General features: G+C 26.6%; 6 long non-coding RNA genes across 6 annotated transcripts; 3 read left to right on the top strand and 3 right to left on the bottom strand.

Moving 5' to 3' along the window:
• The first annotated feature begins 331 nt into the window (after positions 1-331).
• Positions 332-4,835, top strand: LOC147656249 (uncharacterized). The gene is made up of 6 exons (XR_015294716.1): positions 332-548; positions 675-777; positions 1,685-1,926; positions 2,661-2,955; positions 3,668-3,831; positions 4,483-4,835. It is a non-coding gene; the product is annotated as an uncharacterized LOC147656249 (long non-coding RNA).
• Positions 4,836-5,464: 629 nt separating this feature from the next.
• On the top strand, positions 5,465-7,642 carry LOC147656248 (uncharacterized). The gene is made up of 2 exons (XR_015294719.1): positions 5,465-5,593; positions 7,460-7,642. It is a non-coding gene; the product is annotated as an uncharacterized LOC147656248 (long non-coding RNA).
• A 1,447-nt stretch (positions 7,643-9,089) lies between these two features.
• Positions 9,090-15,784, top strand: LOC100863048 (uncharacterized). Its single transcript, XR_015294712.1, has 6 exons — positions 9,090-9,820; positions 10,119-10,343; positions 12,789-13,082; positions 13,920-15,088; positions 15,163-15,367; positions 15,457-15,784. It is a non-coding gene; the product is annotated as an uncharacterized LOC100863048 (long non-coding RNA).
• A 455-nt stretch (positions 15,785-16,239) lies between these two features.
• Positions 16,240-16,829, bottom strand: LOC147656247 (uncharacterized). Its single transcript, XR_015294715.1, has 2 exons — positions 16,584-16,829; positions 16,240-16,451 (listed from the first exon to the last, which is right to left on the bottom strand). It is a non-coding gene; the product is annotated as an uncharacterized LOC147656247 (long non-coding RNA).
• A 507-nt stretch (positions 16,830-17,336) lies between these two features.
• LOC147656246 (uncharacterized) lies at positions 17,337-18,204 on the bottom strand. The gene is made up of 3 exons (XR_015294713.1): positions 17,979-18,204; positions 17,643-17,860; positions 17,337-17,543 (listed from the first exon to the last, which is right to left on the bottom strand). It is a non-coding gene; the product is annotated as an uncharacterized LOC147656246 (long non-coding RNA).
• A 309-nt stretch (positions 18,205-18,513) lies between these two features.
• Positions 18,514-20,099, bottom strand: LOC147656245 (uncharacterized). The gene is made up of 3 exons (XR_015294714.1): positions 19,973-20,099; positions 19,219-19,313; positions 18,514-18,652 (listed from the first exon to the last, which is right to left on the bottom strand). It is a non-coding gene; the product is annotated as an uncharacterized LOC147656245 (long non-coding RNA).
• Between the last annotated feature and the right edge of the window lie 3,580 nt (positions 20,100-23,679).

The raw sequence follows: 23,679 nt of genomic DNA, 5'->3' as shown, positions 1-23,679 counted from the left end.
CAAGATTATGAAAATTCGAATTACCTCGAATATAATTCGAAATCTAAAATTTTTGAAAAAACTAATTTTACAAAATATTTCATAATGACTTTCAAAAATTCTATGTTTCCAATTATATTCGAAATAATCTGAATTTTTACACGTCACATTTAAAAGTGTTTCAAATCATTGCAAATGATTATAATTATTGTCATTAATAATAATAATGAGCCCTTCGAGAGTCGGTAGAAAACTTGAGTCACCGAAGGCAGCCGAAGGTGAGCATGCGTCGCAGGGCCAACCGAGTTTAGCCGAGACAAGGCGAAACGAACCGAACGAATCGAACGAACCAAGCGAAGCGACGTGGATACAAGAGCGTTGTTAGGTCATTGACTGCCGGTGGCCACCGATCCGCGAGTATCCAAGGACAGCCGCTCCGACGCCTTGCGATCTCTTTCTCTCTCTACTCATTTTCCCGTTCTTCCGACCTCTCTTTCTTTGATTCTCTTTTCCTTCTATTCGTTCTTATCATTTCATTTCATTCTGTTCCGTTTAAAAAAAAGCTATTGGTAAGAATTATATATTTTCATTTCATTTTATTAATCGACTTTGAAATTTATAATTAGAAAAGCGATTTTCAAATGTTGTGACACAATAAATGTTCACGAAAGTAAATTCAATATAACCAATTTTAGTTAACCTCTAATTGCTGTTGTGGAAATGAATATCGCATGATATTAAAAGTTTGCAATTGATTAATGATACTGAATGAATGTATCCCAGTAATCTTTAATAAATGTAAGTATTTCTTTATATTTCATCTAAATATAAATTGTAGAATAAATAGAAAATGATTGGTCAAAAGTTATATGTATACAAAATTTAATACAAAAAGGTAAGATTAGTAATGGATGTATTTATAATTTATGGATTATGGATTCCATAATTTTATCTTTTTCCGCCGTTCGTTTTTTACTTTTCTTCTTTACAATTATGATATCGCGTTAAGAATTTTTTTTCTCGTGTGCGATTCGCAAGAATTTCTATAATCCACGTTTGCAATTCTTCGCACTCGGGCTATGCATCGTCGCATTTATGTCCTCGATCACTGCTCGCGGAATTCTTGATAGAACGATGAATTGTTCCAATTTTCAACTTTTTTTCCTAAAATCTATTAGATTTTAAATTTTGTATTTTTATATACTTGACATTGAGAAAAAATTTTCAATGATATTTAAAACCGAATGCGAAACAGAGAGAAAGTAATTAAGGAATCATATTAAATGTAGTTAACTAAATGAAGAGTAAAAAATTGAATGAAATATAATATTTAGTTAAAAATAATCTAAATTAACCATACTTGTAAATATTAACAATATTATGATCCTATAGAATCTTTAAAAGTTGACGAACTACTTTCTATGATCTTAGGGAAAAGAATCCTATAATTACGAAAAAAAGGAAAATAAAATTATTATTTCTATAATTCTTAAATATTTGTCAAAATGACATTCTATAATTTTTTTCTTTATACTAATATATATATATATATATATAAAACAAAAGTAATAAAACTAATTATTTTTCTACTTATTTTTTACAGCCTACAGAAATTTAATTTATTTATTAATTTTTTTAAATTCATATATTTTCAAAATAAAAATCAAGAAAAATTGTTTTATTCTCTAATAATCATTTTTTCCAGGATAAAAAGCACATTTGAATCATATATTATTCAAGAATATACCATATTATTGGAATATTACTCATAATATGACTTCAAATAAAACTAAATTACAGAAATTGTCGTAAAATTTTCGAACGTTCATAGTAATCAGCTTCAGCCAATAGAATAAGTTAAACAGAATGAAATTCAGTGTACAGGAATTTTTTCAGAAATTAAATTTCTTTTCACCTCAGTTACCTACGTTTACAATTGGTTTGCAGGTAATATAATTCTTCTTCTGAATGAACTTTATCTCTCAACTTGGATGGTCATTTGATCCTAATAAAATATGATTGTGCAATTTCTTTGCAAAATATCCAACGGTAGCAATAATAAATGAAACTTTTCTAATGAAACTTTTTTAATAAATGAAACAAAAGTTGACAAGATATAAATGCACAGAAATTTATTATTTTCGATGAGATATGAAATTTTTATAATGTTCTTAATTATATCGTTTGTTATAGGTTATAAGGATTAAAATCATCGCTATATTTTTTTATATTTTTGATCAAGTATTAAAATTAAAAAAACGTGAATCGATATATAATAAAAATGTACAAAAAATGAAAATCCGGAATTCTCTTTTATTTTATCAAAAAAATAAAAAAATTATTAAAATGAAATATAGAAATAAGAATATGCTTATTTAAATATCAAAAGAATTAAGATGGTTTATGAAAAATAATTATGGAGAAATCGTTATTAAGATAATATTTTATAAATTTAAATTTACATTATTAAGTTTAAACAATATTCTATTAGAAAATGCGATCGACTTATTGATTATTCGTTATGATATATGATAACAAGCGATTTTCAATATTAAACAAAGAATCGTGAATAAAAGCAATTATAATTATATAAAAGCAATTAGAATTTGTCCAAGAAGTGTGTGAATTTACCGTAATTGGACATGATCCAATTGTTCTAGTATAAACGCATACTTTTTCAGACCACCCCCAATGGAGAATGAATACTTTATAACAGAAATGTTTCTTTGATTAATCGTAAGCCAATTCGGGAAGGTCGACTTTGGCTAAGGAGATTGGAAAACATACTGGTCACACTACTGCTACTCCTTTTGCTGCTTTCTAGCACTCTGTCCGAGGAGCATCTACACATACGATGGCCTTGACCGTTTTCTCCGTGTGTGACACTACAGTTACACGCGCTTATATACAGGATGATGGAAAAAAAAAAGAATTGATAAAAAGATAGATGATATTGCACTCCTTCATTCTTATTAGGTAACAAATAAAGAAAAAAATTCTAATATAACAATTGAGAAATTAGTATTTTTAAAGTTATAAACAATTGTGAATTATCTTGATATATATAAAGTATGTATGAGAATGGAAGAAAAAATATATCAAATTTTCTATAACTAGAAGAATAATATAATGATAATATGATAATGGATATAATAATATGATAATATGATGATGATAATATAATGACGTGATAATAATAATATAATAAGTAATAATAATATAATGACGTGAAAAATGATATAAATTAGATTACATTAAAAATTTAAAGATTAAAAGTCGTATTAAAAGTCTATTCATGAAGAAACCTAAATAAATTAAAAGAATGAATACTTTTTTCAAAACATTTGTTTGTATTTTCTGATAGTATTTGATAAATAGAAACATAATTGTTTTGAGTTTAGAAATACATTAATTTAAATAAAGAAATTTAAAATTCACCTAATTGGATTAGAACCTAATTTAATTCAACCGATATAAATAAAATAAAATGTAATTGAACCTAACCTAACTTAATCAATATATTTCGTATAAAAATGATACTTATAAAAATATACAGAAAGAAATGATGATTTTTAATTTCATCTTAAATAAAATTAATGAAAATTCTTCTTTAACAATTAATAACAATCATTAAAAATTTCTCGATCACTCTGTAAAATCAAATACATGAATAAATATCCAATTGCAGGCTCACAATCAAGATCACCGTTGTTCCGATATATAAGTGAGAACCTTCAGTTTGTATAATTTTGCACCAGAATTTTAATCGTTTGAAACAAGGAAAGTAATGCAAGCAGAAAATGACTCACTGCACAAGGCAAGTAAAAGGTTGGAGACCTATGATCGTGCAAGGTTTGTCCAAATAAGACTATATTTCTCATTAAATGTTAATATGTATTTTTCCATCTTCAATTCCTTATTTGATAATAAAAATAACCAATGATCTTGCAGCAAGAGAAAGACAAATCTACTTGTAACAATTTTAATGATAAAATTATTGCTTTGAGTTAACTTGAATTAATTGAATTAATTGAAAAAAAATACTTAATTGCAAAAATATACATATATTTCTACATAATATATAATAATTATTGAATTGATAAGTCTTTATTATAAATTTTTGATACTATCTTTTGCGTTAAAATATAAAAAAAAATATTGTAACAATAAAATAGACAATTTTATTAATTTATTTTTATTTTATTAATTGCAATAATTATTTTCTATTAATTAAAATCTTATCGATAGAAAATAGAATTAGATAAGAGATACAATTTGATTAATAATTAAATAATTATGACTAATTATGATTAATATAAGATCATGCCATTAATCATGACTATTGACTATTAATAATCAATAATCATTGATGAAGAGAAATAATTTTAATCATTGTAACCAAAAATCATAATTAATTCAACAATTGTAATTTATATAATTATTCTGTTAATTATGACTGAATTAACAATATATTTTTTAAAATAACAATATATTTTTCTTTAGAAATTCCATATTATTGACCAAATTTGTTGGAGGTAAGTAATGTGTTCCCGAAAGGAAGGTCAATGTTAGCATCGCTAGCAGACGGAAGTGTTTCACCTTGCAGCGAAAGCCGGTGCAGGTCCTCGAGGAATGCGTGGTTCGTGTTCGCTATTGCGACGCGGTACGGAATGCGAAATGCATTTCGAGGTGTGGCATGAAGAGCAAATGTATCACTCACGGGTATAGTTTGGATCGAACTATCTGGATTTGCTAACCAAATTGTTTTTTCTGAATGACTTCCAATGTATTCAAAAAAATGTACTAAGGAAAAAGAATTAGAAAAAAAAAACAAATATTATTAATTTTGAAATTTATGCAACATGTTTTATTTATATTTAGAAAAAAATTGAACTTATTTTTAAATTATGAATATTTATACAAGTTTAAATTTTTATGAATACAATTACAAATATGAAATTAAAGTAAAAATCTATTTTATTCTTTAAATATTTTAGATATATATATATTTTTTTTATAAATTTTTATTTAATTAATTTAAATTTTCCATAAAATCATTGATGGTTTCAATCTAGTTATCCTTTTTCTTTTTATTTTTAAGTTATTCATTTTTTTTATTTATCAATACGTTGCACGCCATCCATACATGTATCAATTATTTAATAATTATGTTTTTTTTTCAAAGTTTCTTTAGCAATTTAATTTTTGAAATTTTTTTTGCACATCAAAGAAACAAAAGTAACAAAGAAAATCCGATAATTCTTCTCTTCTCATTTCATTGTTTTCTCAGAAGTGAACAAGTTAAATAGAACATTCTTAAATAGAACTGTCAAAACGATTATTAATGACTCACCCTATACACAAGACATTAACATTTTCACGCGACCAATGCTATGCACTCGCCATATTAACCTAGATTGTTTTCTTATGCAGCAATCATGCTAATACCGCGAAGCCTTGATCTTGAATAGGAGAGACAGAGAGCAACAAAACGAGAGAAAGAAAAGAAGAAAAAGCGTTATAGATCACGTTTAACGCAAGTGATCGAGAGAACTGGAAATACGAATTAATAAATACGATAACTCTCGTGAATCGATCCACGTGTTTCATATAGGTCTGTATGCCGTTTTTTTTATGTAAGTTACGTATCGATATCGAACGTGAAAGATTGATATTGAAGATCATAGGAGAAAAATTTAATTGATATAATTTTATTGATTTTTTGTTTTTCATCTTTAAATTTTTTTTAAATATAAAAATATTTAACATTAATTAATATCTATAAATAAACAATCATATCTTATATTTATATTCTAATTGATTTTAAAGCAGCAGCAGATATAAGTAAAAAAAGTCAGTCGGAATGAACGTGAATATGTATAAATATATTTCTATATATATGCTGTGACAAAAATATATTCTAATTAATAAATAATTATTATATAATTCTAATTAAAAATAATTTAATAAATAAAATTTCGTACATAGTTATAAATAAAATACATGATCAAATATAAAAATATATTAATTTTATATAATACAATTTGACATGTAAATTATAAAAAAAATATTGATGGCTTAATCAGAATATGATTGTATTTCGAAATAATATTTAATTTTGTGATCGTACATATTTAAGAGAAAAGTGATCATTATGAAGTATTTGTATCCATTAAATTTTATTTTAAAGTTATACTCGCTTATTGGAATGCATTGTAATGTCAATTTTTGAAGTATCTATCGATATGCACTCTTGAAACATTCTACATTCTATCCATTCACTATGAATCCGCAATACATAATGTTTCATTTATTTAATGATAGTTCTCTTTGCTCCATGTTCCGGATAACTTCCTTCGAGTCTTCCAGTCCTCGAGTATGCTCAAAGATTCTCTTACTCAAGAGTAAATACTTACATGATCGTATATTTTTGATATAAGAATATTTTAAGATTTGTAAATTATAAATTATAAATTATTTATTTATTAAAATAAAATTTAATGGATACAACTACTTCATAATGAAAAGTTTACATTAAAGTATGTCCTATATGTAAATTTTTCATTTTCTCAATATTTTCAGAAAATAGATTTATATTATTTTCAAATAAATATTAATCAATATTAATCTAGTATTTTTTAACTTTTTTGAATTAATAACAATTAAAATTAATAACAATTTTTGTTTTGAAAAAATTTAATAATAGAATTTCCCCTTATCAGAAACCTAAATTCGTATATAAAAAATTAAATATTTTCTTTTAAATGAAAGAACGAATAATATATGTCCGTTTCGCAAAAATAAAGATTTAAAAATGGCGCGTTAAGTTTATGACGCGGGTACTTTTGGACGCGGAGTAAAGCTCTATGTACGTTAAAGGCCATGGCGACAGAACGTCGGAACAAGATGAGAAAGGTAGAACTGGTCGTGCGGCGGCCAAGGCACTTGTTTACTCGAACGATCGTGGCCTCCTTTTCGGTCGTACACCTTCGCTAATTCACTTCACTTCCTCTATCCCCTTCGTTCTTCTCTTCTGCCTTTCCTCTATCATTTCTTTTCTCTCCGTTTATCCTATCCATCTTTCTTGTCTACTCTTTATATATAATCTCTACTTGTTCTTCTGCTATTTCTTTGACGGATTATTTTCGCGCGAGTTCTCGCGAGACATCATAATTATCGAGACTTGGTTCTCAATAATATTTGTTTTTCTTTGCTTCTTCTTATTTTTTTCTTATTTTTCTTAATATGATGTTAATATTATCAAAATCATAATCGAACAAGAAATTTGAATTCAAATTATAACAAGAATTTAAACAATTTGAACGAAGTTTTATAAAAATTTTCAAGTTATAAAGATTCGATCGTATTTTTTATTATAAAAAAGTGTATTATGATTGAAAAATATATTATAATAATTTTGAATAAATTGATTAGAATTTTTTTTTTGTGAATTATCTTATCGATTTATTTAATAATTCAGAAAGCCTGTTTCGAGAATCTGGTGAGAATCCTACAAAGAGAATTGTTCGTTAACAGGATGAAGGATGTGTCCTTGAATACGACTGCCATCTTTGGCGGCGACTTTGTGATACAAGCAGTACTGAAGTATACCATAGGATTGTTTTTGTACTTGAAACGCAATAAAATATTTAGTTGCAAATAACATTTATTTAGAATAATGTTACTAAATCTTTATAATTTATAGATTAATAACAAATATATTTTAAAATTTAGGTTAGATTTTAGATTAGATAATAATTTTTAGATGAAAACTTGAAACTATTTGTTTGAATTAATAATATATTTTAATTCGCAATATTCTTAACCTCTTGCATTAAACATTTATAAAAAAAAAATTCATAAAGCACTAAAATCATAAAGATTATAAAAACTAACAATAAAAATATATATGATTATATCTTACATTAAAAATAAAAAAAAATCCAAATTAAGAATTCACGAAACATTATTCCAAAGAATATTGATTATCACTTGTATCATAATTTGTTCTTTATTTAAGAAATACATTATTAAGTAAAATGAATTCTCAAAGATCGAATACAATCTAAATTATATATAGAAGACAATCCAAATTATTTGAATTTCAAATTAATTTTTTCATTTGAAATAATATAAATTGAATTCATTCCATTCCAAAATAGCAATTTTTAATAAATAAATAATAAATAAAAATAATTAAATATTTTTTAATGTAAAATAAACAAAAATAAAATTATGAAATATTTGGAAGATTTTAGATATGCACAAACAATAATATTCTACAATACAATACAATTAAGGATTAATAAAATTAATATCAAAGAATTAAAATAAATCTTATTTATTATATAATATTTTATTATTATATTATTATTTCTTCAATATAAAGTATGCAGAAATAATGATAAGTTTGAAATATTTTAGGTTAGAAATTCTACAATAATAATTATTAAAGATTAATACAATCAACATCACAGAATTTGAATCAAATCTTATTCATCAAAAATTCTTTAATGGTATATTATTCACATAGCAATAACTTAACAAAAATCACAACAAAATTATTATAAAAACATAAACATAACTAAATAATTTTAATGTTGAGGTTTAGCCATATTCCATAAAAATATGACTTTGAATATTAAAGTTGGTAGCGAATGAAACTATGGAAATTCAAATCGATTCAAATCTGGCTTATAATTTTCAACTGGTATACAATTTTATTTGTGTATCTCTCATGAAATTGTAGAGAACTCGAACAATAAGATTCTTTGTATCTTGCGCGATTAGCAACGGTCATGATCGCACTGGCAATTTCTGAACATTTTGATGATTTCTAAGTGGCTGTTTCCATGAATCGAACAGCCAACCAGAGACACGCTATAGAAGAACGTAGTAATCTTGGCGCGAATCAACAGATTCGCATTACTCGAGGGACAACACGAATATCAAAGTATAAGCATCTTTGCACGTGAAATTAGCAATATATTATTTCACTGTAATTTAAATATGAGTTATGCGCATATAAAAGGAAGATACATCCTGTTTGTTGAGATCTTCATAAATTGTTTTATTAAGAAAGTCGACTTAATTTAAAAATAAAGATAATATTTGCATTGAAATAAAAATTTAATGGCTCATTGTATATATTATAGTTCAAACATTCAATAGTAAATGTAAAAATTTGAATGATTTTAGTTATTTTGATGAATTGATCGAATAATCAAAAGCAGCATTCGCATGAAATTATAAAATATTTTAAATTATATAATTTCAAATATCTTGAATTTATATATAATAACTTTGATTAATTTGAAGATTATTTGCATCAAAATTGTATTATTTTATTCTCTATTCCTATATATAAATAAATATATCGTGCGAGAGAGTATTGGTCCCATCACTAGACAGCGAACGCGAAACTCAACTGTGTGAGCAAGCGGAACGTGTCCTTGACTGCGCAAGTCCGCTATGTCCTACACACCCACCTACCGGACACCGTGAGCTGGAGCGGACCCCAACAGGAACGCACTGTGCACCGCTCCTGCCTGCGGGATCTGTATGCGTTCACCAAGCTTGATCGAAAACGAGAAAACGAGTGAAGTGAGAAAGAGAGAAAGAGCGAAAAAAGAACAGAAAGAGATAACCTCATCGAGCCAAGACGAATCATGCTCGAAGGAAAGACCGGGATTGTGGAATGATCTTAACGAGACGAGTATATACTAACAGGGAAGGAGCAATTTCTATGAGGTTCCGATCTTTCGATCCCGTTTTCTTCCCTTTAAAAGTCCTTATTGAATATATCGGTATTTTTTTCTACTACATAACCTCAAATGCTCTTGTAAGTAGAATTCTATTTATATCGATACGGAACAAGTCACATAATCTGATATATACATATAAATTTATACATATAATAGAAATTCTCTGATTATCTTTTACATTTGATTTTTCGTTTAAATAACCGGAGTTTAAATTCAAATAAGTCGATTTATTATATTTGTTTTAAAATCATTTATAAGAAATTACATATTTTTACATAAATTATACAATAGAATTTTATTGTACAGAAACTCTATTCATCTGAATCGTTGTTGATTTGATTGTTTCGTTGGATCAATCGTACGATTGTTTTTCAGAGAAGAAAACGATAGGCAGAACTTTCTTGTTCCTGGAGATGATAAAAGTCTTAGTTTCCGGTTCGTTGAACTGGAACTGAGACGAAGTGTATAAGATTCGGTCTACGGAGTTTGATCATAGACGACCGGCTCTTAGGTTAGAAGATATCCGGATTGCTTTGAAATTACCGCGCGTACGATTACCACGATGATTAATTAACGAATTATTCACTAATGAAATATAAGGTATTTATTTGAATTTATTGATATTTTAAAATGATATTGTCAAATGATATTCAAAATTATTATTTTAAAATAATTTTTAACGTTAATAATTTTTAAATATTTTATGATTTGAAAAACTTTGACGATTAAATTCAGGTTCTTTATTTGTTATTAAAAATTATAATTAGTAAAAAAAAAATTCTTTAATTCTCTAATTTCTATTTCTATTATTTAAATACATATTATTTAAATAATATCATATACTTATCTAACAAATTGTGTTATTAAAACTAAAGGAGATTCTTTTTATATTAACTTTGTAAGTACACAGAAAATATACAAAGTGGTTATACATACAAAATCATTCGGAGAGATTTTATAATTAAAAATAAGACAAAAATCAAAAATAACAAATTGCAATTCTTTTTAAAAAAATGAACTTCAAAATCATTCAAATATATATCTAATTATCATATCGAATATTCATATAATTAAATGAATAATTAAATAATTAATAAAGAATTATTCTAAAATTATTTTTTCTGAAAGTTAAAATATTCGTGGAATATTATCTTAAAAGCTTGATTAGAGACCAAAACATTATTTTTTTAAGATTTATCTTTAATAAATTCAATAAAATTGACTTGTATATTGAATTGGATATGTTTTTATAAATATGTATAATTTTCAGATTAAGCTAATAGCATATAATTAAAAAATAAGAAAGCATTAAATATATTATTTTTTAATCGAAGTTTGATTATGAAATTTAGTTTTATAACATTTTGAATTGGCTTTTATAATTGCGATGCATCATGATGATCATATTAAATATCGATGTTCCTTTATTTGGTTCCTAACCGGAAATAAAACTTGAACGGAAATAAATTCGTCGTTTTGTCATTGAGGAAGAAGTATGAATACATAATCGAAGTCTTCATGATTAAAAAACTTGATTATTCCTTTCATCTTCTAAAATATTAATAAAATATAGTTTTATGACTTTATAATTAAACATAATTTTTATATAATTTAGAAATAGAGAAAAATTTGTTTTTCTTTTATTTGGATTTATATATTATATATTTATATAAAATAAAACAAAATTTATATAAAATGTGTTGCATAAATATAAATTTTAAAGAACTTGGGCATTTGTTACTTTTTCTATATTAAAACAAAATAAAAAAAAAAAACAGAAATTCTGGTAATAATATGAGACATGTTTTGAGAAAAATAAATTATGAAAATGAGTTCAAATATTAATAAATAAGTTTTAATCATATAAAATATAACAAATGCAGTGAAGTACATATATAATAATGGTATATGTAAATTTCATTCTGAACAATTACAATAGATCCATGAAATATTGTATTTATAATTCTAAATACCAATTCTTTACTTAAACTTTTCTTTTCTTTCTGTTTATATTTGTTTTTGATATTTGAATAAATAATTAAAATCTATTTTATTATTTATTAATAAATTTCAAATGTTTCATAGTTATTATATTATTACAATTCATATTTATACATTCATTTATACAATTCATATTTCTTGTTTTTATACTACAATTAAAAACATTATAATATTATATTATCTGTTTACTTATAAGTAATATTATATAATATTAATTTATGTAATATTATTTAATAGTATTTTAATTAGTTATTATATAAGTAAATAATAAACATACTCCTTTTTTAAAATTTCATTATACTTTATCTTTTGTACAAAAACATCACAAAAAAATGTTCCTATCATTAAAATAACCAATAAAATGAATTTTTTTTATTTCTAAAAAGATTTGAAAAGATTATAATATTTGATAAGATTGAATATGATGAATAAAAACACTCATCGAAATTATGCAATACAATTCTTCAGCGTACAACGACGGTTATGCACTTGATCGTATACGACACAATTTTCGCAATAAAAAAATTGCTTTTAAATATGCATGAAGCAAATATTTCATCAAGATTGCAGTTCACGCGCGACATACTTGTGATTCATCGACTCTTATGTCGCACGTTCGAATTCTTTTCGTATCACAAGACATCGACGGTCAATTATTTTCTTATTGCTGTTTAATGCAATTTGACCAATATTTAATTCAACTTTGACTGAATTGGTTAAAAATAACAATTCAACATTTTCTTCTAAAAAATATAAAAATCCCTTATCCAGTTTCCTCTCACAATTGAGTTTAACTCAATAAATTAAGCTTGCATCAAATAAAACAAAATAGAGATTATAGAGAGCTATATAAGATAGTTATATTTTTATCACCTTTCAAAATTTCACAAATATACCAACACACAATATATATTTGATATATAATTTTAAAACTTAGACATAAATATTTATATAATAATAAAATAATTAAATTCTTTTAATGAATATCATATTGCATTTGGTTTTACCATCACAAATAATATATTATTACCGAAATGTGCATAGGTGCGGAAAAGTATTTGCAAATTCTAAGAACAAAAGAAACAAAATGTACATAGAAAAACATTGGCGGGAAGAGTTACAGCATCGGTGAGAAATGAAAAATACTCGGTGTTCGTGTATAATTAGCGGCCGTAGAGTTTCCTAGTCGCGACGTGATGGTCGAGGTGATTCGCGAGGAGGGAAAGGAGGAGTGGATGGATGGAAAGAGAAGGCAAGCGCAATGAATCAAAAGGAGAGGGACGAGTGAGAAAGAGGCAACGGAGAGAGGGCCACTGTCACTGCCAGGGCTACGGTGAGGTAATATCAGATTCCATGCCACGAGGCAGTTGGCCGCCATCTTGGTGTACGCTGTTCTCCAATGCGGTTCTGTCGCGTTCTTCCACCCAGATTCCTTTCGATTCGTTCACCGTGATTCGAATTACACAATTCCGCTTGATTTCTCATGCTCTTCGATTCCTTTTCACCAAGCGTACAAAAACGTTATTTTAAAACGGATTAATATAGAAAGGATGAGTTTTGGAATGTTAATAGCTATATTATAGCAAGAGATCAAAGAGAATTTAACCTAACTTGTGATTTAATTTATTTTTGTTTTTAAGAAAGAATTATATTGTTCTTTTCTTTTTTTTTTTTTTTTGTTCAAATATCTAGCACTTGAAAAATTTGTTATTGCTACCATTTCCTTTGTTCCATTTTAATTAGAATGAATAAATTCTAGACTGTTTATCTAGATCTTTATAAGATTATAAGATTTTTATCTTCATTTGGAATTTCAAATATTGAAAAATTCCGTTTTGAGAGAAATAAAAGAGACGATGAATATATTTTAATTAAGGAAAACAATCTTAAAAGTAAACATTGCTCAATATAAATACTCTGACAAGTGATATACTCTGAAATTATAACTTAACTCCTTGACTGATAAAGAAATCGTATAAAAATAAGGTGCTATTTTAATCTTTGGCGGAAAAATCATATAGAAACATAATTGTGCTTATCTAATTATTCTTTACAATACTCTTTATTACATATTTACTATATATAATATTCTACAATACTATTTAATTCTAATTATTCGTTCATAATAATTTTCATTAAAAACGAATTCAACTTTTTCCATATTATTATTTCCAGCCTATTTTTATTCCAATTACGCAAAAAAAAAAAAAAGGGGTGTAGAGGCAAAAGTGCCGCGGCGCGGGAGGAGAATGGGCGAGAATTAGGAACGAGGAAACGTGCCGTGTTTAGCCAAGACTTGAGGCCGATGACATTCGTTCGAAACGAGGTTCCACGTACCACAAGCTTGTTTGTCCCGGCAACGGAGTTGTAGCCTTCGCTAGCGCACTAGGCTGGTATTCGTCTGGTTCTCGGGCAGAAAGGCGGAGAGAAAGAAGCGGACAAGGAGGATCGTAGAACGGAAAAGGAAGGGGCACGAAAAGCGGAGGTACGAAGAGGAGGCGATGCAGAAAGAGGCGATGAGGAGGAGGGGAGGGTGCGCAGGACGTTCACCTTTCCTCTATGGGCTTGCAAGAGGAGGCTGGTTCGGGCCGCCATTACACAATCGTCGGGCTCGCTTGTCCGCTCCTCGGCCACGGCCGCCATGTTGGTACCGGTCGGTGCGTCAACCATGGTTCAAGATCTTCACGGTGAAGGTCCCGCGGAGTTCCATAGACGGGTACGCTATGCCGTGCCGCGCATCGTGGAATGTCTCTTTCGTTTCACGTGTTTCCAGATCACGTCGATAACGTGAACCACGGATAAATAGTTGTAAATAGGCCTTATGTTTAAGAATAATTTCTTCTTTTTTTTTTTAAAGAATGGAGATACTGGTTGATAATATTTACATTAATTTTCTCATAATTGAGACTGTTCGAATAATTTATTCGATATTTTACAATAATGAATAAGTATAATGAATATAATAAGAAATTCTATCCTATACCATATTAAATGTTAACAAAATTTTAATATTTAAAGAGTTAAATTATACTTTTCGAAATAATTTTAAAATTTATAATTTTAAAACAACAATTAAAATCTGTAATATATTGCATGCTGTATATATTTTTCAAGAATCGTAAAAAAGGAAGCAAGGATTAATTATATATCTACTAAAAAAAAAAAAAAAAAAATAATAATTACAACGTTTCAAAGCGTGTCGGCAATTAAACAGTATCCAACGAATGAGTGCACCGCAGAATTACACGATTCAGCTCTTAAGCTACCGCACATTGAATTCGTGAAAATCACTTTCTTGGGTGGTCTATAGTTCGACGGGTATCATAAAATCCCGATACTTCGACGTAAGTAACATCGAAATTACGAAACGTATATACATTTTCCGTTTGCTACTTTTATCTTTTGCATCCATTTCCAGCCCATATGTTTTTACTATTCTCTCTCGAGCAACGAGATATCGACATTCGAAAGAAGATAAAAATGATCGAGTTTTATGGCGTAAAAGAGAAGGGTTTGATTATACGAATGAATATCGTGGGAGATTTGAACGCATGGATAGAAGGGACAAGCAAGGAGCGCCAGTTAAACCAGTATAGGCCAGCCGACGTATATACCGTTCATAAGTAAGTATTTTAAACATTCTATTTATGATATACTGTTGTTTTGTACTTAAATAATGATAGATTAATAATATAAAAATTGTTATAATTAGATATAAAAATGATATGCTGTGGTGTCTAACAGACGAATGAATTAAATGATTCAATGTGTGGATTTTATATACAGTATTCCACTTTTGTAATGAACCAAAAAAAAAAAAAAGGCAAGTAAATTCAATTTGAGATAAGAGATATATATATATATATAAATGTAAATCTGATAAAACAAAATTAAAATTCTTATTAAAGAAATATCTTTTCAAATAAAAAAAAAAAAAAGTTCTTTTCTCGTTATATAATATATTTTAAAATTTGTATTAACGTCATAGTGTATATCTAGATATAGAATAATCATAAAAAATAAAATCTTTTCTATTATTATCATTGTATTTATTATTTTTAATTTAAAGATATGTAATATTAAAAATATACGTGTATATGAAAGATATCTTTAAAAAAAGATGTGTAGTATGTGAACAGGCTAGTACGAATCAACGTGATGATATCACGTAGTGGAATTACGAAACGAAAACTTGCTACCAAAAATTTAATTTCCAAGTCAATGAACTTGGATTTGGAAAGAACGAGTGCCATGTGCGTTACATCTAGTAAAATAATAAAACTGGAATCGTTTAGTTAAAATGAGGTCAAACAAATTCAAGCTAAGAATTTTTTCAATTTCTAAAAAAAACCTGAACCAACACTAAAGCCGTCTAAATCTAGGTAATATGTAAATTTATTAAAGATAAATGACTAAAGACAATTGTAAAGTAAAGTACTATTAAATTTATAAAATAATTATAAAATAATTAAATACGTGTGATTATACGACGGTCTGGATAAAAATTAATATCAATTTTATATCAAAAATACCTGTACATTTTTAATAATAATAATAATTATAAATAATCTAAAACCAGTGAATTTCACATTTGATAAGTATTATCATTTACAAAATATCCTAGAAGAAAATTCCTGAGGTAATATTTCCATTGATATTAATATTCCATTGCTAATAATAGACAGAGCATAATTGGACCAAAATAATCTAAAAAGAAAAATAAAGAATTAACTATTAAATCATCCTTTAATATTGATATTTCTTTAAAAATGGATTATCTGATTTTCTCTATTATAAAAATACAAAAAGCAAAAATATAAGAGATAAGAGAAAAGATACTCGGATATATTGAGAAAAATGTAAGGGAATTTGTCTTCTTGGATCGGTGCTGGCTCACAATATAAATTCTTTGGGTATCGATCGTGCCACGTTTTGTTTTACTCCTTGGATCCCGTATAAAGAATTGAATTGGTATCCAACGAGCAAGCGTAGAGTAACTCCGCTCTTGTTAGTCGCTATGTTGCCGGTTCTACAAATTGCGAAATTCCTTTGCGTACCTGTCGGCCATTCTGGATATTCTCCCAACTATCTCAACCGAGTCTACAACCGTAAATTTCAACGACTAGGCCAGTGCACTGACCTTGCTATAAAGTTATTTAAAAAAAAAAAAAAAAGAGGTGGAATGGGAGATACTGCCTTCTCCTTTCTTTTAAAACTGCGATTCCAGGTGAAATTTTAGTGTGCAAGGATCAACCACTTTCAATGGTATGCTCTTATTGAAACATTGGATTCTTTTCTATAGAAATTTACATTCTGTAAGTAATACGTTGACAAATTATCGATATATATAAGTAGTGAGAATATAATGTTATATATAAAGTTTTCTTAGAGCATGAAGGAAATAGATGGCCAAACTGTAACTATTCTAATGTTTCTAAAGATGAGAAAATATCATACGAACAAAAATATCATTAAATCTTTCTTTTCGAAATGCTCATTATGATAGGAATTTTTTTTAAAGAAATCATTGAAAATGATTCCTTTTGCAATGATATATGCTTCACATCGATGTTTTGAAAAAAACGTCGAAGATTATCAAAAATTTCTAATGTATTCTGAATTTATTCACATTATTCACAACAATAATCTAATTTTTATTGATTTGATTTTTAATTGAATTTTTGATGCATCTTGTATTTTTGTACTGTCTTTTCCAACAAGGATATTGCAGCTTGTTCAATTTTTTACGTGTCGCCATAAATCAAGTCAAGTCGTTACCAAGAAAGGCATATAGCATGGCTTAACAAGGAACAGAAGTAAATAATACTAAGCTTTTTAATACATTAAAATCTTCGGTAAAATTAAAATAAAATTTATAAAGAAAAAAAGAAAGATTACCTCGTAAAACTTTTAAATATTGCCAAAATGATTAAAGTGAATGATCCATTAAGATTTAATGATTTGAAAGTTAATTCAAAGATTTCTCCAAAAGTTCATGAATATATTAATACTTTGTATGCAGAATATCCAAAGAGTTTAAATTAATACCATATATGTTAATAATTGATGGTTTTTTTTTTATAATACAATCGTTTAAAAGATTATAATACATCCTCCTGTAATAATAAAAATAAAAAATAATAAAAGTAAATAAAATAAAATCCCATTTCAAGTCATTGAGACATCCATCGAGTATCAAACTCAATGTTTGGTTTAAACTACGTGAATAAATACCGGTAGATAAATGAAACATTCATTTTGCAGTAAGACTAACGTTCCTCGTCTTGTTGTTCAATTTTGCACGCACAAAGGACCGCTCCTCGTGCTTATTCCAGCCGCGTCTCTTCCTCGTTAGCCTCACACTCATGGCATTCATGCATGTCCATGAATAAGGAAAATCTGAAGTTAACGTCAACACGTTCAAATATATCTTTATAAAACATCGTGAAAACACTCGTTCAACTTTTTTATTAGTATTTCTTTATTTGAATTATATTGAATTATCTCATTCATATGTCATAAGAAAATAGCAATTGATTAATAAATAAATTGCAGATTTTGTATGCAATTAAAACAAATTGTAAGATGTATGTAGAAATTAAATTTAAACTGTATGCCAAAATGTCAGTAATTTGATTGTGTAAATTTACTTGCATAAAATTTGTGTAACTATTTATATAAATAGTTTTTTTCATCTGAAAATTAATAGTTTTAATTAATCAAGCACTTAAATATATTACAAGAAATAAAAAGTTAAAAAGTTATATATCATGCTAAAAACAAAAAAACAAAAATTTACTTAACTTTAGAGTATCTCTGCTCTATATGCCAAAATGTCAGTAATTTGATTGTGTAAATTTACTTGCATAAAATTTGTGTAACTATTTATATAAATAGTTTTTTTTCATCTGAAAATTAATAGTTTTAATTAATCAAGCACTTAAATATATTACAAGAAATAAAAAGTTAAAAAGTTATATATCATGCTAAAAACAAAAAAAACAAAAAATTACTTAACTTTAGAGTATCTCTGCTCTTTCAAAAATTAATATTATTAAAAGTTCCTTTGAAGTATATTTTAACTATTATTAGAAAATGGCCATACAATTTTGATTTTTTCTTTTTATCTCCTCTATCTATATTGTATATACACATGCACAATAGAGATGAATGTTTATATTTAAGCCATCGTGCAATGAATTTCGTCATGCTCAATTTTACGCCACTTAAATCACAGAGATGTCGAGATTGACCTCGAGTCTTTGAAATTTGTTTTATCTCAGTATGGCAAGCGGAGTGCATGGCAAGTCCTAAGGCATTTCTTTGGACGAGACTGCGCGTGGACGTGCGTGGACGTGCGTGAACGTGCGTGGACATGTATGTATGTGAACGTCCGTGCATAAGTAGGTCGGTCGGTTTGGTTGCCTGTCCCGTTACCAAGGAGGGACACGTGTAATAACAAGACATTACGCACCTCTACGTATTTTCTTGCTGGTCACATATTTTTTTCGTTTGACCGGATACGAGAAATGTCGTCGAGCAACCCCTAATGTTAATGGATTGTTAAATCTGTTAAAAAGAATTGTAAATATTTAATATTTAGAATTAAAAGAAAAATAACATACAATCGGTCACAGAAATTACTTTTCATACATTACTTTTCATGCATAATGAAATTTATCTAATTTAAAAATCCTAATTTTAATTATATAAATTAATTATATAATTATAAATTAATTAAATTAGTATTATAATATATATATATATATATATTGTACACAAATAATTAAAAGTACTTATGTTATGAAAATAATTGGATATATATAATTATATTTTAATCTGAATAAATTAATTAATATTAATTTTGTCAACAACATATTATTAATAATTATAAAAACAAAAACTTTGAAAATATCAAGCTGTCAAACCACTTGATCTTTCAAAGATATTTCAATATATAAGATTTCAATATATAAGAATATATTATCCCATATGCAGCATAATGTGATATATATATATATATATATATATGATAATTTTTTTTAATTTCAAATATTTTATTTACTATTATTTATGATGAATACAAAAAAATAATATATTATTCAAAAAATATTTAATATATTCTTAAGGTTAGAAATTTTAACTTTAAGGTTAGAAATCCATAAATAGATTAAGCAATTGTAGCATTTAGTTATAAGACAGAACAATTTATATTTTCAGTTACTTACATTCTGGATTTAAAGAAGATTTATAAATGAAATTATTCAAATAATTGATAATGAATATGTAATATTATACTCTTGAAATTAATTCCATATCATAAATAATTTAACACAAAGGTTCTCAAATAGATATGCATATTATTAGTAATATATATATGAATAATTTGCACAATATATTATATAAAATTTATTTTCAATATTATTACATTGTGTGGTTCAATTCTAAATAATCACAGAATAAAATATTACAAATAGAAAGCAAATAAAATTTCATTTGCAGAAGTATTATTAATATTGCATAATATATATTTTTTTATAAATTAAAAAATTTTTATTAAAACATTTTTTTCATAAACTTTTTTCTTAAAAAATATTTCATTATATTTAAATAAAATAGATTTTATATATAATAACAATATGTATTATATAATATTTATAATGTGCCTGTTCCAAGAATATGTACGTACCAGTTCTTGGGAAATTTATTAATATATGTTATCATATGTGTCTGTTCTCTAAAAATTAAATCAAAGAAGTAACATTAAATAACATTATATTAATAATAATAACATTAAATAACATTAAATTCATAAGGATTGAAAGAAGATATAATTTCCTTATGTAATTTTCAACTTGAGAGTGAAAAGTTACTTTTCCTCAAAGTTTAGCTTTTCTCTCTCTCTCTCTCTCTCTCTCTCTCTCTCTCTCTCTCTCGTCTCTGTGTCTCTGTTTTTTAAAAGAGAGACAATTCTTCGACGATTGCATTAATTTCGCGCTTCCGTGGACGGATGATGGTTCGAAAAGAGAAAGAGAAGTCAATGTATTACACTGTTCAGTTGTAATAGTCGGTTGAGTAAGAAGAAAGCGGCCTTGCGCTACTTTCCATCGTTAGATAATATCGGTAATACAATTTTCTCCGACTTTATAACTCTCGGCCTCGTGAAACGAGAGGAAAGATCGTTTTACGAGAAACATGCATCAAGCTTGGCAATACAATAGTAGAATATTAATTATTCTAACAAAACTAACGTAAATGAAAACAAATCTATAACAAATAATTAATTGGTTAAAAAGAATCAAAATTATAAATATCATGAAAATGCAAAACAAAATATCAAAAAAAAAAAAAATCAATCCGAATCAAATTCAAATCATTTAATATTGAATTATAAATAAAGATATTCGAAGGGATTCGACGACTGGGGATATTCAGCAGTATCAACTGAATCGATTTAAAATTCAGTCGATTTAAAAAAATAATCCGATAGATCGGAATAGATTTAGGGATCGAGATATTCAGAGTTCAGTAGGTCAAGGTTGTGGTGAGAGTAAGGTTTAAGAGCATACAATCTGTCTTGTTCTGATTCCTTCTGGCAACAATTCACGAAAACGAGAAAACGACAGATGGCGGTGGTGGGACATGGAAACAGTAGGAGGGACGCCACAGGACTAAGAGGTATCCGTTCTACGAGCGTAACACTTTTACGGATTACGTTTTTGTGTTGCACAACCTGCGATTGCGCAATCGGCGTTAGATAATCGCCAAATTTTTTTCAGGTGAGCCTGAACACCGTTAGACTGTTTATGAAGACTAGTCGCGGTGGATTCTTCGAACGAGAGAGGTAAACTGTCGTAGACATCTTTGTCGTCTAGGAAACTTGCTTCCCTGCAAATATTTGCTCAAATGTAGACTACGGTAAAACCGTCGACCGGAAATTCTTGGAAGAGTCTCTCGACAAATATGCACGATTTATTAGATTTTACCGCGAGAAAAATTAATAAAATTGCGGTATATGAAATATATATATCCGTTACTATGTTTTTTAATATTTTTTCGAATTTCTTTTTAAAATTAAATTAATAATTATAGTACGTAGAATTTTGTATCGATTATTACGTGTTCCTTAAAATCATTCGAAGTTTTATATTAAAAATAATATTTAATAATTTTACATAACGAAGATTATTTATACCAATTATTGTGCAAGATTATGTTTTATCAAAAGAATTTTTTTAGAGAACATAATAATTAATACGATACGAGGAATTGCAACATCATTAATAGAAGTAAGTCTAAAAATTGATTTTAATTATATGATTGTTGAAAGTAGAAAAGAAAGTAAAAATAAATTTATAATTATTCATATTATTTATAATTTTTCAATAATCCAAATAAAAATATTATAAGATATAATATGGATATAATATTTTTATTTAATAACAAGCAAAAATTTTTAACGAAAGCAAATCAAATATCACAAATTTTTTAGTTGGAATAAAAAAAATTAATAGTTAAAATTTATTTTTAAAATTGATTATCTTTGATTTAGTAAAATTATAATTTATTATTAAAAAATTTATTATCCAACAAATATGTATATTAGAAATATAGCAATCAATTCAAATATTCTATTCTATTTTCCTTTCTATTTTATACATATATATATTTCATATGATTAAATATATTTTAAATTTTTTCAATTATAGTTATTACATTTCGATTTAAAGAAGACATGTCAATAACTTTCCGTTCTAATTATTCCACAAGGTGTTCGAACTTTCGCATACCATGAATGGCAGTAGCTGATTGTTGGTCAAAGGATTACGTCATCGAATGCGTAATGCACGCTACGCTATTATATGATCCGTTAGCCCGTTAGAGTGATCCTACTGACTCCATTTTCCTTTATAGAATGAACGATTGCGTTCAATTTAATTTATAGAAAAAAGGAATCTTTGCAAAAGAGATTTTATTGATATGAATTAACATTCAAGTACGAAAAAAAGCCTTCTCTTTTTTAAATTTATAATACGTATTGAAAGTTACTCTCAATATTTTCACAATAGATATTGAGAATGAAAATAATTTTAACATAGTTTTTCAAAAAATCCTAATTTTCGAGAATTTAATTTCGAATGTATTCGCACCCTTGGACTTTAAATCTTCAAATTTTTAGATTTTAAATCTTTAGGTATATGATTTTAATTATAGATTTATTGCTTTATATTTTAGATTTAAATTTAAATTAATTCTAAATATAATAATTTTATATAGAATTTATATAATATTAGTTATGTTTGTATTATATTGATATAAATTAGAAGTCATTCAAAATTGAAACGTGAGGATCATATGCAACAAATAATAATAATAATACAATAATTTACGCTATAATAACTTTTAAGAAATAGAAAAATTGAAATATGTAAATTATACTCAATTAAAAAATATGAAATATGAATATAAATATGAATATAGTTCATTGTAACCTGCTATCATTTAAAACCGATTCAAAATCTAAGATAAGAATCTAATAAATGTTTGTGTATATATTATCAAAGACAGTGGGATGCTTACAATGATACATTACAACAAGTAGGCAAAGGTAACTGTTTTATTAAACCGTAAGCTGCGCCTTCATTCGGTCCGTACTTACGTAATCGAAAACACAGAGAGTGAAAATCAAGCGTAATCCTACTTTCGTTGGCGAGAGAAGAAGCGCCTCCCGGCACTTTTGCCATGGCCGTGGATCAACCGACTAACGGCCGACCTTCCACCGTTGTGCAAGTCTTCTCGAATACGAGGTCACTGAGATCTACGCACATATATAATAGCGTAATGGAATCATTGAATCTTAGAAAATATAAGTCAGGTATATACATATATATAATTATTACTAAATATGTATCAAAATAAATTACTGCAAAAATAT

The sequence above is a fragment of the Apis florea genome, unplaced genomic scaffold (genome assembly GCF_048593485.1).
Source record: "Apis florea isolate Af1SG1 unplaced genomic scaffold, ASM4859348v1 contig_37_pilon, whole genome shotgun sequence".
NCBI classification, from domain to species: domain Eukaryota; kingdom Metazoa; phylum Arthropoda; class Insecta; order Hymenoptera; family Apidae; genus Apis; species Apis florea.
Note: the sequence above shows the minus strand (reverse complement) of the source record. Positions and strands in the feature narration are given on the sequence as shown.